The sequence below is a fragment of the Mercenaria mercenaria genome, chromosome 6 (genome assembly GCF_021730395.1).
Source record: "Mercenaria mercenaria strain notata chromosome 6, MADL_Memer_1, whole genome shotgun sequence".
NCBI lineage: Eukaryota > Metazoa > Mollusca > Bivalvia > Venerida > Veneridae > Mercenaria > Mercenaria mercenaria.
In genome coordinates this window covers 27,027,688-27,045,622 of record NC_069366.1, presented here as the reverse complement: position 1 = coordinate 27,045,622, position 17,935 = coordinate 27,027,688, and the positions used below count along the sequence as shown (strand labels likewise).

At 35.4% G+C, this 17,935-nt stretch overlaps 1 long non-coding RNA gene across 1 annotated transcript; it reads right to left on the bottom strand.

Annotated features, from left to right (window-relative positions):
• Positions 1 to 11,942: 11,942 nt before the first annotated feature.
• LOC123558973 (uncharacterized) lies at positions 11,943 to 17,655 on the bottom strand. Its single transcript, XR_006687855.2, has 3 exons — positions 17,466 to 17,655; positions 15,614 to 15,712; positions 11,943 to 14,042 (listed from the first exon to the last, which is right to left on the bottom strand). It is a non-coding gene; the product is annotated as an uncharacterized LOC123558973 (long non-coding RNA).
• Positions 17,656 to 17,935: the final 280 nt, after the last annotated feature.

The following is a 17,935-nucleotide window of genomic DNA, read 5'->3' as shown; positions in this document are numbered from 1 at the left end:
TTCCTTGCGAAAACTAGCTAGCTTCCATCGGTGAGGGTGGTGCAGGGGATAGTTTTGCAGATTACGAAACCGGCGGAGCGGGTTGAATTCACAGTCAGGCCGGAATTTCCAGAGATATTGTGTCTCTCATCCACCCAGTTAAGACCTAACGTGTATCGGTGCGTTTTACCAGACCCGTAAACGAACGGTGTGGGCTCTGATCAGACTTCGCGGATGCGCAGGCTGATCTGGGCCCACACTGGTCGCAAAGCCTCGAAGATTCCCGAAGGCCCATTTTCTCATGATGCGGCTCAAAAAATTTAATGACGTCATTGACGTCGACGACAACGACGCTGACTTGTGATGGCAACTTCCTGTTTGTCACCTAACTAGAAACAGCTCTTCATGACGAAATATAGCTACAAATGTATGTCGCCACCGGGTTCGAACCAGTGACCTGAGCAAGTGGGTCTACATGTAGCTGAAGTTGTAATCATGTTATATTGGTAGTGGCATTGGATGCAGAAATGATAATAAAAATTAAGCCACGTCACGGGAAAATTGGCATTCGGACATTTTCGTGAATTTCCGTAAAGTGTATATTTAGGTTGACCTGTGCATTTATGCATCTGAATTAGGGTCAGAAAATTTCATATTCAGGTAGAATATAAGCCTTCTTTGAAATAACAGCGAACGCTATGGGCCCTGATCAGACTGTGCGGAGGCGAAGGCTGATCTGGGTCCACACTTGTCGCAAAGCCTCGAAGATTCCCGAAGGCCCATTTTCTCATGATTCGGCTCAAATAATTCTATGACATCATTGACGTCGACGCTTGTGATGGTGCTTATGGTGATACTTATCAACTTGTGCTGGTGCTTATGGCAGTCATTTAATGATGTTGCGATGACAACCAACGGATTGTCATTTGCAGTATTAAACTTAACATGATACATATGTGCTTCTAATGTCAACCCCCATGTTGGACAAACACATTCGTAACACATTTCACCTGTTACTAATGCGATCGCGTGCGTACGAAATCTGTTACAAATGCGATCTGTTACGAATGTGGTCCTACAGCGCTATCTTTCAGTAAAAGCGTTATTATAAGAATGTACGATTTATTGGGTCAACCGTCGTAAATGTATTTAATTACGCTATTTGGAGATAGAAGTTAAGTTCTGTTTTATCCAACCTGCTGTACCATAAGAAAATTTGTCTTTCTTTGCCATTTTCTTACCTTTATGGATAATATTTTCCATTTTAAGCATAATATTTGTTTTCCAAAAGATACATTTATTCGCTTAAATAATTTCACCTCCACTTAATATAAAAATATTAAATTATAATATCGTTTCCGATGACGCTGTCACCTTCAATTATTCAGCAGCAATGGATTTCAGCCATTTTTTTTTAAACCTGCCATATTTATGACAGTCGCGTGCTCGCTAAGAGTTCAATATACAAAATTGAAATAGGTATCTCCAGTTACATGTAAATATTTTTTCTGAGGGCGGCACATATCCCCACAAACCGCTATGCACTATATTAAATTGTTTTTGAAAATAATATATTGTAAACAACATACCGTTAATGGACTAATCATTATATAAGCAGGTCTTTTGGAGACATTTTCGAAAACATCATTTCTCACAATAATCGTGTTAACTGATGCAGACAGCACACAACTGAACTTCAAAATTCAATTATAAAAAATTCACGATTGTTCATTTTATAGCCATGGGTACTATTACGTTTTGCTCACTAAGTGGTTTAAATGATTATTCACAGAAATCGTTAGGATGGAAATTATTGTTTCACGAGAAATATGTGCGATGTAAGAATTATGGCGACTGCACACACAATAAAGCATGGCATAGCTTTTACCTAAAGACCCGCGGCCCGTTTCACGAAACTTACTTTGGATAAAGTTTGAACTTAGAAGTAAGGTGTTTCATGAACATCATTTTAAGTAAATTCATTTTAACTATTTGGCTATTCTTGTACATGTGTATATGAGCCAAACCAGAATAAAACAGATCTGTGCTAAATTAAATTGACAACACATTTTTTAAAAAAAGACACAAGTTATACCCAATGAAATAAATGTGTGTAAACACAAGTATGAGGAGTGTCTTTACAACACCATTGGGAATTACTACATTCTTAAGACTTTGTTTTGTATACATTTTATATGTTTAGAACAATAAGAAAACTATTTTACAAAATTTCAGTAATTCTAACCTCATTCGGTGTTTTTTATAACAAAACAGGTTTTATACTATAACAGAATTGCGCTTAAGTCGCTGCTACGATGCGCGAAGGCTGTTGCACATTACTGCTCATGAACAGAGTCTGCTGTTGTGTTGCTTCGTTACGTTCTATGTTTTCAGAGGGTCTTTTCACAAATTTTATTAACCCTTACCCTGCTAAAATTCTATAATGAATTTGTCCATCTTCCAATTTCGACAGTACCATTAACTGTTAAAAAGGATACTTACCAAAAAGATACTGACTGAATGGCGAACAGTGCAGATCATGATCAGACTGCACGAATGCACAGGCTGATCATGATCTACACTGGTTGCAAAGGCAGAATCAGTCGTGTCCAGCATGATAAGGATTAAGAAGAGCTCTTCGGTTAAGACTGATCAACATCGTTTATTTGTTTCATAAGTTTTTTTTTTATTAATACACTTAAATGTTAAGTTAATATGCATGGACATAAGCTGTATCTATCTTGAAACTGCTTAACTGGCATCACCACGAACAAAGTTCTTTTGACGATTCGGTTCTGCTGATCTGCACCAAGTATCAGGTGAAAACCTGTTGAGTCATTTTGTGATTTTCGCCGCCGTGAGTCTTCCCTGACCACTGACCAATTCAAGCGCATGATAATGTGCTTCTTCTTGATGAAATTTTACACTTAGTAACTGTGACTTACAATGCTATAATCTAAATTTCACACTCAGTAATTGTGACTTACAATGCTATAATCTAAATTTCACACTCAGTAACTGTAACTTACAATGCTGTGCCTTACAATGCTATAATCTAAATTTCACACTCAGTAACTGTGCCTTACAATGCTATAATCTAAATTTCACACTTAGTAACTGTGACTTACAATGCTATAATCTAAATTTCACACTCAGTAACTGTGCCTTACAATGCTATAATCTAAATTTCACACTCAGTAACTGTGACTTACAATGCTATAATCTAAATTTCACACTCAGTAACTGTGCCTTACAATGCTATAATCTAAATTTCACACTCAGAAACTGTGACTTACAATGCTATAATCTAAATTTCACACTCAATAACTGTGCCTTAAAATGCTATAATCTAAATTTTACACTTAGTAACAGTGACTTACAACGCTGTGCCTTACAATGCTATAATCTAAATTTCACACTTAGTAACTGTGCCTTACAATGCTATAATCTAAATTTTACACTTAGTAACTGTGACTTACAATGCTATAATCTAAATTTCACACTCAGTAACTGTGACTTACAATGCTATAATTTAAATTTCAAGCTCACTTACTGTGCCTTACAATGCTATAATCTAAATTTCACACTTTGTAACTGTGACTTACAATGCTATAATCTAAATTTCACACTTAGTAACTGTGACTTACAATGCTGTACCTTACAATGCTATAATCTAAATTTCACACTTAGTAACTGTGCCTTACAATGCTATAATCTAAATTTCACACTCAGAAACTGTGACTTACAATGCTATAATCTAAATTTCACACTCAGAAACTGTGACTTACAATGCTATAATCTAAATTTTACACTTAGTAACTGTGACTTACAATGCTGTACCTTACAATGCTATAATCTAAATTTTACATTTAGTAACAGTGACTTACCATGCTGTGCCTTACAATGCTATAATCTAAATTTTACACTTAGTAACTGTGACTTACAATGCTGTGCCTTACAATGCTATAATCTAAATTTTACACTTAGTAACTGTGACTTACAATGCTGTGCCTTACAATGCTATAATCTAAATTTTACACTTAGTAACTGTGACTTACAATGCTGTGCCTTACAATGCTATAATCTAAATTTTACATTTAGTAACAGTGACTTACAATGCTGTGCCTTACAATGCTATAATCTAAATTTTACATTTAGTAACTGTGACTTACAATGCTATAATCTAAATTTTACATTTAGTAACAGTGACTTACAATGCTGTGCCTTACAATGCTATAATCTAAATTTTACATTTAGTAACTGTGACTTACAATGCTATAATCTAAATTTTACACTTAGTAACTGTGACTTACAATGCTATAATCTAAAATTTACACTTAGTAACAGTGACTTACAATGCTATAATCTAAATTTTACACTTAGTAACAGTGACTTACAATGCTATAATCTAAATTTTACACTTAGTAACTGTGCCTTACAATGCTATAATCTAACTTACAATGCTACAGCGGTTGTGAAAATATTACAATAAAACGTATTTATAACATTTAAATACTTGCGACAAATTGGTAGTTACGTTTTCCATCTATGAAATTCATACAATAACCAAAAGGTAGATTTCCATGGTTTTTGGTTATAAATGTATCTTTTGTAAGTTACTGCATTGTGTATTATGGTGTGCAAACAATCTTTATGCAGAACTTAACATTTTATGATATTTCTAATCAAGAAAACTTGCAAGACAAAAAGAATGACTGCAATCATTAATCAAACAGTATGTATTTATTAATCATAAGCATGTTAGATAAACAAACAGGATTATGTTTGGTTTGTTTGTTTTTCATTTGAATTCATGGGAAATTTCTTCTAGTGCAAATCTGAAATTCAGACTGAATACATTTTCAATAAATGTCATTATACTTTCATAATATTACTGAACATACCGTTGATACTCATGTAAAATGCGCAGTTTTATGACCCCAGGACCGACCCCGAATTGTTAGCACGTAGTATTCACAGGTATACACGATTTTTCAACTTCAAAATAAGTTTATTTACAATTTTCGACATTACATAAAAGGGAAACTACTCTCAGCACTAATTGTCTACACTAAAATTTAAGATTGCCGTTACATTCCGTAAAAGATCGAGTGTTTGTTTTGTTGTTATTTTTGTCCTTAACCAATTTGAATTTCATGTGAAGGAAATATAAAAATCATAGATATAACATTACTAAGTAATTAAAGATCGAGAATCATCTCCAACCGAGATCAAACTGTGAACAACAACACTGACACCTCGCTAAAATCATAATAAGAAACAGTATTACTCAAAATACGGCGGCAATTGAGAGAAAAGTTTGAAATAAATTAAAAATGTCGGATAATTATCGCAATTACCGTTAATATTATCTGATAATGTTAATCTCGATCTTTATATTTTTATAAAATTTTCGTAATCATTTTCTCTTTAGAAGACATATTCCACTTTCTTTATTTTGCATTTTGTTATTATCAGAATATATTTATGAAAATGGTAATAACATACAAGAGCATATGTGTGTGTATGTGTATATATGTTTACAGGTCTGAAACTACGTTTGTTATTTATCATTTTCATTTAAAAACGTTAAACTGATATTGATTTTTGAGTTTCTATATAGAGTGAGCATTAATTTGTGTGGCCGGGTGTTCTCTATTATTGTATATATGCCTGTTCATTATTATGTACGTAAACACAAGTCACTATAATAAAAGATTATCTTATCTTATCTTATCTTATCTTATCTTATCTTATCTTATCTTTCTTTCATCAAAATAATGTTAAATTTACATGAAATTCAAATTGTTTAGATAGCTTAAACCATTGTATATATTCACATTCAGTTGTGATTATAGAGAAAAAACTTTGAAATATCTTTCTTAATAAAAAATGCTATACCACCGGACTTTTTGGATGTTATTTGAGAACGAATTTTAAGAAAGCAATCATAATTGTCAATGGTAATTAGATCAAAATCATCACAATGGGTTTCAAAACAAGAAAAGATATCAACAGACTTTACATGACTGACAAATTCAGTCACAAACATTGTGGCAAGAGTATGAAAGTCCACCACGCCACCCCCCCCCCCCCCCCCCCCCCCCCACCACCACCTATAGGTGCGTGGGGTCGGTCGCATTTCCGGTGCCTGGTGACCGGTCGTATCCTTGGGGTTCAGCTCTACCGCCGGAAGGCTCAGATGGGGTCCACCGCTGTTGGGGTCGCCGATCGCCTCCGCGTCCGCCGCCTCTGCTTACGGCCGACGGTCCACGTGGCATTCTCTGCTCCTGGGAGATATCTACCAATCGATAATTGGATCAATTAAAATAACCATCAGCGGATACTTAAAAAATTTCCATAGATGTGCTTTCTTTAATAATTGATCAAAAGAACTTTGTTCGTGGTGATTTTTTGGAGCCACTTTAGTCAAAGTTTGAGCCAGTGGCTCCAAATGCGATAGGCAGCGGACGCCCTGATTATATAGAGGTCACTACATTCATGTCCTTTCATCTTTTCATATTGTATCAATTAAAAGAGTTGCATAAAGCATACAGCGAGGCTGTGCCGAGCATTTTATCATTTTTAATCAACGGGTTTAAGAATTAAATGCGGAAAGATACGAGTGTTGTATTCTTTTTATCACATGTTATCTTTACCTGTGGAAAAATTTCTTCTTTGTAAACAAAATCAATTCGACCAACGTCTCCTATATCTAAAATGACGTAAACGTCTAAGTTTTATTTCACTAGTATAATACCAAAAATATGTAATGGCTTTATTCCACTCTGACGAAGTCAAACATGTGAAAAATACACATAACGTTTCTAAAACCTTTTTACTTAAAGCTAGAATCACACTGCCCCGGTTGGGCTTGCGGATGAGTTCCGGATAGCACCCGTAACGCATCCGTTGAACTCCTAACTCATTCGTAAGTCATCCGGTGTATCCGTTCAGAAATCGGGGGCATCCGAGGACAAGAGTTCAAAGTTTTGAACATGCTCAAAATTTTGCCACGGATAATATATCCGTAAGGACTTCGAAAAGATCGTAACAGATCTTAAAAGATCGTAACAGTCCGAAAGACAATCGCTGTGGGCAAAAGTACGAGCAGTTACGGTTTTATTCCGGTTCTGATAAGGTTAATTTAGGTTCTGTTACGATTGCATTGGAGATTTATAACGTAACAAATTCGCAAAATCCATTTTTTTCTTACATATCCGGAGCAATCCGGGGATGGGAATTCGGGACTCATCCGCAAGCCCATCCGGGGCAGTGTGATTCTAGCTTAAGATAGATACTTTATGGTGGTACAATTCTGATAACAAAACTAAGCCAAGCATACAAATTTACAAATACGTTTACAGTTCGTTACATGAAAACAGTGGGATTGAAAATTGACGTTTTGTACAGGACTAATCCAGCTACTGAACGTTGGGACTAATGGGAGACTTTGGTCAGTTACCTCCCTTTCGTACTGGTCCTTTCATGCTTTCGTACTGGTCCTTTGGATTACTCTGTTGTTATCGCTATGGTATTTGTAACAATATGATGTAAATGATGCTAAGAGATATTGATCATCATGACTATTGATTTAATAATGCCTTCAACTACATACATGTATTCTATAAACACTCAAGTGTCTAATCTTGACGTTCCAGACATTTAATTTAACAAATATGCAAGACATCTCATACCTTAGAACTGAGATATCTCAAACAAAACTATGGAACAATATTAAGGCAAAAATTGTATGTTGCTTTCGTACTCATGTAAGCCATTATTTTACACAGTGGCATCAACATTTTGACATTTGAAAATGCATCTTGCATTCTTATATGCCCATATCTCTATATCATACTAGTATAGTTACATGTGACCTTCTGCATAAGTCTGCAATATTTATCTTGTTTTTGGACATGCTGCAGTGTGACATGCAACATTCGATGCATTGACTAGAGATGGTACCTAAAAAATTCAAATTCATCTTTATAGGTTTTTTTCAGAGTGAAATGATAGCTAAGTGCACCAATTTTCTAAATATATTTATGGTTTTCCTCTTCTCCATGTCAAAAATAGAAATATTTGATATCTAAAAATTGACTTTCTCAAAATATCTGAAGCAAAATGGACAACTCTTGTATTGACCGTTTTTCAAAGATTTTAGAACTTCCCCAGTTATAGTCTATATGAAAAGCTCCCACAGCTAAATAAATTCAATAGCGTATAAGGTAAGTTTACTCTACTTTCAACATTTTGAAAGAGCCGATACTGAACTTCCTTTTGTCTTTTAATAAAGTCAAATTCCAAGACTAGCCAAGAGTCTAAAACGCTTGAAAAAATTCTGAGTGAAAGAGAATGACATGCTCTTTATTATAAGCTTACCAAAACCATACCAAAAATGTACCTTAAAGAAGTTATTAAAGATTTTATATTGTAAACAAACCCCTACACCATTTTACTATCAATATTTTCCACTCATGAATGCACTCAATTCAGGTGATAATTGTTGATATATTTGTAAATGAGAGGCCCCAACAAAAACCATTTTTTCAAGTTGTGTAAACAGTATAAGTTTTAAATTAATGTTGATATCTGAAATTATCCGATTACTTTGTTTTCAAAAATAAATAAAACACCTTTTAGTTTGTTTAGGGTAGTTGACCGGTAACGAAAATCATCAAATAGAGTAATCTCCATATGCTTTTTCAGCATTTATTCGTTTTTCAAGGAAAGCAAAGGATCGTGCTAGTTGCCTCCAGAGAATGTTTAAATTGAGAATTGCTTAAAATACATTACCTGTCAGCTACGTTAACATGTAGTAATTACAATCACTACCTTAAAACATTGTAATTATATTTGACGACAATGAATTTTTGTGTTACCAATTTAACTTTTTTTGTTATTTCTCATTGTTGGATATATACATTTTACATTTTGATATATAAATGTTGTGTAAACCAATGTATCACCATTGAAAACAATAAATAAACAACTTTGGTTAAAAGATCAAAACTTAATAACGTTTCTTAATGTCGTTAATTTTCTTCAAAGGAATGTATGCATTATTCTATATAATCTTCATGCATTACAAAACTTTCTATCAGGGCCTCACTACAACTTACAAAATAACTGTCTGTGTAAGTCATGAGAAAAGCGTGCATATTGTATATTGAATACAAAGGGATTTAAACAAATGTAGGTCATATTTTGTCTGCCTGATAAGTTGTTTGAAAAAGGACCTATCTGATTTTTCTTTCACTTTTGATCAATGTTTAATGTTGGCTTCAGTTTATTGATCAATTCAGAGTTGCCCCCCTTTGATTTATTTGGGTAAGTACCATCTCTACATTGACAGGTGGTAAACTTACATCGTACATTATACATGCATTTATGTTGTATATTTGCAAACGATAAGAAATAAATTGGTTCCTGCATTGTGTGGATGAAACATTTTAACTTTGGCGAACGCGCTTACGTATTGCGATTTTTTCTACCTTTGCACTTCACATGTCGCTAAGCCGAATACAACATTATGAACATAGCATAACGCAGCATGCAATGTAGCATGCCACGTTCTCGCACCAGAGGGCGTTTCGTGTTCGGGAGCTTCCGCTAAACCACGGAAAAATACGACACTGCGTATCGTGGCTACGTGTCCGGTAACCGGACCTTTAAACCTGTTTGATTTGTCGAGGCGTCCATTAATCAAGTTTGAAAAGTTCGGTGTATCATCAAGCCTGTACACATGTTATTTTATTGCATAAAATAAAGATTCTTGTATGCTATAAGTCTTATACCGTTCTCTAAAAGAAGAATTAAAAGCTATAACAGATCCATCAACTTTTTTTTCATCATTGAAAGCCGCCCTTTAAATTGTAAATCATTTTATATATCTGTATTTCGCGATCTATAAATAGATTTAAAATCATAGTGTAGTGGATGCAATGCCCGTCTTGTAATCTGTATAGTGTGAGTTCGAACCGAGCTGACGACTCGCTTTTTTTTTTAGTTTTTTTTCCGGTTTCTTTTTAGTTCTAAAAAAAGATAAACATGATGGAAAATGAACATAAGGATTAAACATCTGGTAATGAACTACTGAAGGCTTGTCGGCGTTTGTCACATCTAAAAAGAGCAAAGATTTAGTTATTTGGTTCACATTACAGGTATACGTTAACATTAACTTAGGTTTGTAAATGATTAATTAATATTAAATAGGAAACCGTCATTAAAATGTACATGTATAGTCTATTGTCTCAAAAATTGAAAGGTCTTGATGATAAATGGGCTATATATGGAATGGAAATGCTTGTGTCTACATACATTTCTCTCTATACATAAATCAATGGCCTCATAACATTGTATGTTCGAGACCCGCTAGGATCGTCATATGAGGTAGCCGTCCAGATTACCTAGGACTTGTAAGCGACCGCCCGTGCTCGAGATATTGCCTGGCGGGGCACCTGCAGTGTGGTATTCCCCACCACTAGAAAGAAGTTGTCATATGGCATTAAAATAAAAGTTTAGTGATTTTACGGGACAGGGGGAGGGGAGTAATCATTTTGAAACTATTCAAGCTAGGGTCTTTAACTCTGTAAATTTTTCTTTTTACTATTTATCAGTGTGTAAGGAGTCTTGTTATTATTTATTCAACAAATAAAAAATTATGTAAAAGTACAGCGACGGGATATGATTCAAGAATGTTATGGCTTCAGCGGAGTGTTAAAACGTATTTTTCACATTAGTTGAAAAATAACTAGAGTACAATAAGGGAGATACTTCAAAACTAATAAGAGATTAGTTCTTACGCTTTGTACTTCACTTACTTTCTTGAATGCCCTTCAGATGTCGAAAGTTTTAAAAACGGGAAACAAGGACAAAATTCACACATTATTCAAGAGAGTTCTGCTTCTCGTGGTTAGACTTTCTCTCATTACATGTACTTTCTTTAAATTCCCTATATTTGTTGCAAATTAATCGTTCAGACAAAACAGCTAATATGTATGAAGTTTCTAAAACTATTTAAGACGAATTTACGGTTTTTGAGGTAAAATTATCTGACGGGCTGGAATTCGATATCTCCTTCCCGCTTTTCATTGAAGCAGTCTGAAAGACAGTTATATCCCCCACCGCTGCTATGGGTAGTGAAAAGGTTGATAGTATTGAATATCAAGTATATTTTATAACCTTGACCTTGAACATGAATGGTTGACCCATGGGCTTTGCGAATTATCTCAATAAGGTGAACACTTGGCTAAATTGCAAGAAAATCCTTCATGTGGCTTAGCAGAAAAGGAAGGGACAGTTAATTGAACATTTTAGTTGTGACCTTGACCTTGAGCTGGCACTGTTGAATTTTGAATTCTGCACATCGTATTGATAAGGTGAATATTACAGCCAAGTCATATTAAAATCCTTCAAGTTGTTAAGTAGATACAGAGCGAACACAAAACGGAAGGATCAAAACTTGATCTTAGAGTTGCGACCTTGATCTTGAGCTGACAGTGCTGACTCTGAGTTCTGCAGATCGTCTTGAAGACGTGATCAAATTTCATGAAAATCCTTCAAAGGGTTTAAGTAATAATGAGCGGACACGATTGTTACGGACGGACTGACGGACGGAGACCATTCCTATAGCCCGCACAGTCCCCAAACCCCCGGCACCACTCATGGTGGGGGGATTAAAAATGTCAACTAGCAATGGCTGCGTAGCTCTAGTGAGCCGTTTTGGAACCTACAAACAAAATAACTTAAAAGACATCGTGAAGGCGTTATTGCACAAAGCTTCATTCACTTGATAATGTTTCCACTTTTGCACATGTATCTGGGAACTTTAAGTAGACATTTAAGATTAAAGAATCTGGGGTTTCAATTGTCTTTTCCTTGTAATTCATCTTTTCAGAAGGTAAAGTTTGTTCTTGCCAGATTCTAGATTTGATGAAACAAAAAGTTAAGGAAATACGTCATCTTTATATTTTTATATTCATAATTGTTTATTATGCCAACACAAACAGATAGGTAACAAATAAAAGGAAACACATATAAATTCTCTTTGAAAATGACATAGCATAAATCTATTATTATACAGTATGATATAAATGAATAACTTCTTAAAATCTATCTTTTATTTGCAGACTGTTAAAGATATGCATGCTCATTTAAGCAACATTGCAGAACCTTTTTCGCGTACCATATAAAGGTCCATCACATAAAGTTAGATCTCGACGGAAATGTGTGTTGAATTGTCTTTTATAAAATTGAAAGCACTGTCCTCCAAAAATACTTTTCTTTACCGCGAGTAAAGCGTAACAAACGCTTTTCGGTTTTCATCGTAAAATTAGTAAAAACAACTATTTCTCACGTGTTTTCATGATAGTCTGTCAGAATTAAGTTTCAAAGCATTCTTCAGAAACATAGCATTAATTTCCAGATATCTAGCAAAAACAAGAGGGCCATGGCCCTATATATCGCTCAAAAGAGTTTATCTGGCCTACTGACCTAGTTTTTGACCCCACATGACAAGAGTTGAACTTGACCTAAAGATTGTCACAAACATATTGATTAAATTTCATTAAGATTTGGTTATAACTGTGGCCTCTAGAGATTTCACAAGCTTTTCCTTTGATTTGACCGGGTGACCTAGTTTTTGACCCCACATGACCCAGATTCGACCTTGACCTAGAAATGATTAAGACAAACATTCGACCCAGTTTCATAAAGATTGAGTTACAACTGTGGCCTACCGCCTCGGTATCCTAGTGGTAGAGCGTCCGCTTTGAGTGCGGGAGGTCGTGGGTTCAATCCCCGGCCGCGTCATACCAAAGACGTAAAAATGGTACTAGAAGCTTCTTTGCTTGACGTTCAGCATTAAGAGGATAGTGATGGGACTGGTCAGCCCGGTGTCAGTATAATGTGACTGGGTGGGGTAAGGCAGCACTTTAAAGTTAGGCATTGTGCTCCCTACTGCAAGTAGACCCTGTCGTTTATAGTTTTTGACCCCACATGACCTAGATTCAAATTTGACCTAGAAATCATCAAGTCAAACTTTCTGACTATGTTTCATAAATATTGGTACACAACTGTGGCCTTTAGAGTGTTTACAAACTTTTCATTTGATTTGACCAGGTGACCTAGTTTATGATCAAACATGACACAGTTTCGAAACTGACCTAGAGATCATCAAGACTAACATTCTAACAAAGTTTCATAAAGACTGGGTCATAAATGTGGTCTCTAGAGTGTTCACAAGGTTTTCCATTGATCTGACGTACTGACCTATTTTTTGATCTAACATGACCCAGATTCAATCTTGACCTAAAGATAATCAAGGCTAACATTCTGACCAAGTTTCAAAAACATTGGTACACAAATGTTGCTTTTCCTTTGATCTGACCTGGTGATCTAGTTTTTGATCCCACATGATCCAGTTTCAAACTTGACCTAGAGATCATCAAGACTAACATTCTGACCAAGTTTTATAAAGATTGGGTTAAAAATGTGGTCTCTAAAGTGTTAACAAGCGTTTTATTTGATCTTACCTACTGACCTAGGTTTTAACTCCTCATGACCCAATTTCAAACTTGACATAGAGATTATCAAGACTAACATTCTGACAAATTTTCATAAAGATTTGGTCAAAAATGTGGTCTCTAGAGTGTTCACAGGCATTTTCTTTGATCTAGCCTACTGACAGAGTTTTTGACCCCACATAACCCACTTTCAAACTTGACCTAGAGATCATCATGACTAACATTCTGACCAAGTTTCATAAAGATTGGGGCATAAATGTGGCCTCTAGAGTGTTCACAAGGCAAATGTTTACGCAAGACGCACGCCGACGGACGCCGGTCACTCACAATAGCTCACCTTAAGCAGTTTGTGCTATGGTGAGCTAAAAAAAAATTTTTTTTTCGTTGTTGTCGAACGGTCTGGAGCCCAGGGCCATGATTCAATATAATTTCACGTTGTTTTTATTTCATTTGTTTTTCATAGCTTTTTTGTTGTTTCTTGTACTCCTCAACATCTTTAGATTTGGGTAATCTCCAGTTCTGTTGCCGTCTGCTCTGAAGAAGAAAATAACAGGAAGGAGAGTTAATCAGAAAGCGACAACACAAAGTTTAAAAAAATTAACATGTCTTCATACTGAAAAAGGACAAACTTAAAGTCTCCCTCACATTGGCAATAACTCCAGAATAAATAACCGGACATAGAAGTGTCGATAATATGCAAATGTCCACTTCATGCTGATGGTGTATATGAAGATTCATTTCATTGGAGGAATAAAAAAAAATAAATGGGGCATGGTAATACGGAACATAAAGAAACATGTTTTGACGAACTGATTTCTTTATACCTGATATAATTATAAGTGACTTCGGTGTGTTCGTATCACATATAGTCATTAAGCCTCTACCTTTAATTCAGTTATGTTAGGAGCGAAGAACATTAAGTACCGGTACAGAACCCAGAAACACTGTTGAGTGAATAAATTTAATACAGACCCCTAGCTTTATTCTATTTTTTCGAAAGTTAGAAAATGCATGCGGGCTCTTCTAATGCAGTTCATGTTAAGAAACGAAGAACATCAAGAACCGGTACAGAAGCAAGAAACAGTGATTTCAGTTACATGCCTCCAGCTTTATTTCATTTTTTCGAAAGTTAGAAAAAGATTTCATTAAAAAACACTTCCACAGTGACGCCGTTCATATTTCAGAAGATTTTGTTTCACAAAACACTCTTTTGTGAATATAGAAACTTGTGGCGCTAGAACCGAAATGTGATAAAAATAGAAGAAATTAAGCTGTACATTTTTTTTTTCATTAACATTAAGATGTTTCAATGGTTAATCATTTTTATTTTCTCAATACTAGTTAAACATGAGAGCCAAACTGTCACAATATACACCCGTCACAAAAGATTACTTTTGACTTTTTGAGTACTAGTCCTATTCAGCAGACTATTTGTCAGTTTTCTAAATGTTGACGGATTCCAGAGCCACGAGGACTATTCTGTTTGTTATTGAACTTGGCCAATATAACATTATGACTAAGTTTGATTAAGATTGGATATGATAAACGAGGGACACTGCCAATATTGCGATTTTCTTGTTAAAGGGCTATTGTTCCAGAGTGCCTTAGAGTATTATTAGGTTATCGAATTTGTCTGAGATTTTATGCTCATTAACATTGGGGCAAGGTTGGTGAACATTGGATAAAAAGTACCTAAGTAACAGTTTACACTCAGTCTGTCAGATTTTTTTTAGTTTAGTTTAAGTAAACCATCGGCCGTGATACAACAGACACTGGGATAATCCAGCTGACTGTCAAACTTTACCGAGTTATGATACCAAGATACACTGTAACGTTGGATAAAGCGGACAACTTTAGTGATCACATAATACGTCCCGTTTCGAAGCGGGGGTATAAAATGATATTTTGATGTTATTCATCATTCAGTAAGGCCATTTTTAGTGGGGTTTTTTTTTCACCATAATAAAACTAAATGTTTTTAAAAATATTCATTTATAAAGCAATACTTAACAAACACATACTTAACAAATGCAAAATGCTTAGAACGTTCGTTTTTTTTAAGAATTATCTAAAGGCTTTAACATATTTATATAAAACATACACACCTTGTAGATATCAAAACACCAGCACTTTGTGATGAACATTCAGGTACAGTATCCAAATGTCTCCACAGTTCACGTGAGACAAATGCTGACCACAGTGCTCTGAAGAAAAAAAAAATCCTTCAAAATACATATCAGGTACTGCAAAACACCAAAATTCAAAGACACAAAGAAAGTTTGACAGATATTCATGGCAGGTTTCAGATAAGAAAATGTCCTACGGTAGCGAAATGTTAATCAAAATGTGCACACTGAATTTCTACATGTAGTTGTGTATGTTATATATTTTTATTAACACTAAAAAGACAGTGAAAATGTCCTTGTAATGCTAATCTGAAAATGCTGACTATTTTCTCTGAGACACTTTAGTAACATCCTTTGTCCTCACCAAGTTTCTTTCAAATCAAGCAGTTTCTCCCCAAAACTCACTCATTTAGTTCAATACACTCAACAAAATTCCTAATCGGCCATTTTATTTTTGTATTACTATTTTGTCAATAATGCAGGTATTTGCACGAAATTTTACATGCTGGCATTTTAATAGGTACTGCAGCTAATTACTAATTTATGTTTGGTGACTCATGGCCAAAGTAACCGCATTAGGCATTATTGGATATTTTGCACGTGCAGTGCATGCCGTGCAGTGCATGTGCACCAACATGCACGTGTTCGTTTACAATTTTGGCATTACTGACGAAAGTCCAACTAGAAAAACACATATTATGGTGAAACTGACACAAGAGCAATGGGATCGAGCTGTCAGAATGTTGCTAGCTGGGACATATTTACGGCAAGAGTGTTATTGTTTTTACAATTTCATAGAATTATGATGTTATTTGTTTGTAACTGTTACTTTGATGGTTATTTCCATTTGTAATCTTATTTCGTTTTACAAGAACCTTCACTCGTTGGTTATCTACCATCCGCGCTCTTTTTTCGAAATTTAACCAAAGTACAATTCATTGAAATGACCGATTTAAGATTTTGTTGTATAATTCCGACAGCCCGGGCGCGTTGCTCTTGTGTCAATTTAACGATGATATGTGTTTTTCTAGTAGGACTTTCGTCAGTAATGCCAAAAGTGCTCATTAACAGTGCATATTGGTGCACATGCTAAATTGGCCAAAACGCCTAAAGCAGTTACTTTGGCGGTGAGTCGTTAAAAAAAATAATTAGCTGCAGTACCTATTTAAATGTCATGTGAACTTTCATGTAAATACTTGCATTATTAACAAAATAGCAATGCAATAAAAACTGACCGATTAGGAATTTTGTTTAGTGTAGTAGGGATCATAGCACAAATCTAGGCTACTGATTTTGGGTTTTTGAGTCCGATCCCCAGGCGGGGCGTATGTTCTCCGTGACGATTTGATAAATGAACTGTCTGATATCATTCGTCCCCCATTTCTGATTCATGTGGGGAGGTTGGCAGTTACTTTTGGAGAACAGGTTTGTACTGGTACAGAATCCAGGAACTGGTTAGGTTAACTGTCCGCTGTTACTTAACTGAAATACTGCTGAAAAATGGCGTTGCAAACGAACATACACTTAAATATTTTGCACAAATCTATTTCGGAATTTCCTCTGAAACTCTGCAGCCAAGTGGAGGAAGGAGATGGGAGAGGGAAGGAGGTAGGACACGGGTTATCTAGCACTGGATCGGGCTTGCCACTCCGCCCCCCCCCCCCCCCCCCCCCTCCAAACCTCCCCTACTTAAACTCTCCAGAAAATGTAATGAATATTTGTGTTTAATCAGCCCCATATGCCCCATATGACAATAGGTTGTGTGAGGTCAAACGTTTGTTTACATTTGAAATTAACTGAATTATAATAGCTATTTTAAAAATGTACTCACATTTCTCAAAATCTTAGGTATCATGTCTCCTTTGAATAAGCAACTGTAGTCCAACTAATTTGACGCGATCCCAGGAAATATTGTGATTTTTTTTCATATGGGCAATATCCCCATTTAGATTGCCCGTCAGCGTCACAAATATAAAACAATACATGTATGAACGTGTAATTATTTCCACTAGTACTCAGGTGATGACATAATTCTGATCTGTAGGTTATTTATAGCGCGCTATTTATATACCCGATTAAAGGTAGAGTCTCGAAAAATATAGGCCTACTCATTTTACTTGGATTCAAATAGGAATATATGGTGTTTAGTGCGGTTACCGGACGTGTAGTCTTAACACTCTCGCTACAGTTCGTGTGTTTCCGTACAAAGGGTTATCTCCACCTGAACAAGAATTTAGGAATGCACTGAAATTATTTCATAACCCAGCTCCTTGCAATCACATAGTTAAGAAACTTCTAACA